We start from the raw sequence: 1,266 nt of genomic DNA on the forward strand, positions 1-1,266 counted from the left end.
TAGCCCGGATATTGTATAATTCGGAAATTTTCTGTCGGCAATTCTCAAATTCGGTAAGATTGTAAATTGTCGAGAATTTTCCAATTCGGGACTTTTATATTTGGACACTGTTATAATTTCGGAATTTTTACAGTGATGTGGGAATTTTATTTTTCGGAAAAAGCGACTGAAAAATCCCGAAAAATAAAATTCCCGACACTATAAAATTCGTAAATTGAAAAATAACCAAATAATAAAATTACAGAAATTATGAAAGTCGCGAAATATAAAAGTCGAATTGGAAAATTCAGGAAAATAAAATAAATAAAATTCCAGACAATAAAATATTACCGAATTTTAAAAATCACCAGAGAAAATGGCTGAATTATAAAATAACCGAACTAGAAAATTCCTGAATTTAAACAATTAAAAAAATTGTTTATTAAATATTATTTATTTATTGAAAATACAATAATCGAATATATATTTCTGGATGAAAAAATTTGTTTGAAAATGTGCATAGTATTTGAAAAAAAATATAAAAAAGTTGTAAAAAATCGAATTTTTTATTGATAAAAAAAATAATAAGAGTAATAAAAATAAATTTTGATATAAATTGTTGTTCAATTGAATCCTGCAAGTTTGTGCAAAAATGTTATTATGTAGGTACGAAGAAAATTTAGGCAGAACATTTTTTTCTTTCAAAGCGCACGTGTTTTTTAATGTATTTTTTAATACAATTTTTATAAAATTATTATTCAGGTGCCGGAGATTTCATTTTTTGGGATTTTTCATTCATCCCTTTCGGATTTTTTTCCAGTGGTCCCATATTTTTATATTTCCTCTTAAAATTATGTCTTTTTTCAAAATAAAAAGTCAACATTTGAAAACATTTCAAAATCATCAAAAGTATCTATTCTTTTTTAAATTATTTTAAATCTTTTAAAACTATATAAAAAATTTTTCGGAACTTTTAAATGTCTTTAGACTGATTCCCATTTTTCCTAACATTTTTAAAAAATCCTGCACACAAAATTTTTTTAAGAGCTTCCAGATTTTTTCTAATATTGTAGATCTTTTGAAATGTTTTTAAACATTCTCTTTGAGTTATATACTTTTTTAAAATAAAAAATCATTTTAAATCTACCCAGAAATTTTTATTGTTATCCTAATATTTCAAATTCATGAGAAGCTCCAAATTTTGTTCTTTTCTTTGAAACATTCAGAAACCTCCAGATTATTTGATTTTTTTCTAAATTAATGCTTATTTAACTGTTCTTTAAGAAT

Source organism: Belonocnema kinseyi, chromosome 1, assembly GCF_010883055.1.
Source record: "Belonocnema kinseyi isolate 2016_QV_RU_SX_M_011 chromosome 1, B_treatae_v1, whole genome shotgun sequence".
NCBI lineage: Eukaryota > Metazoa > Arthropoda > Insecta > Hymenoptera > Cynipidae > Belonocnema > Belonocnema kinseyi.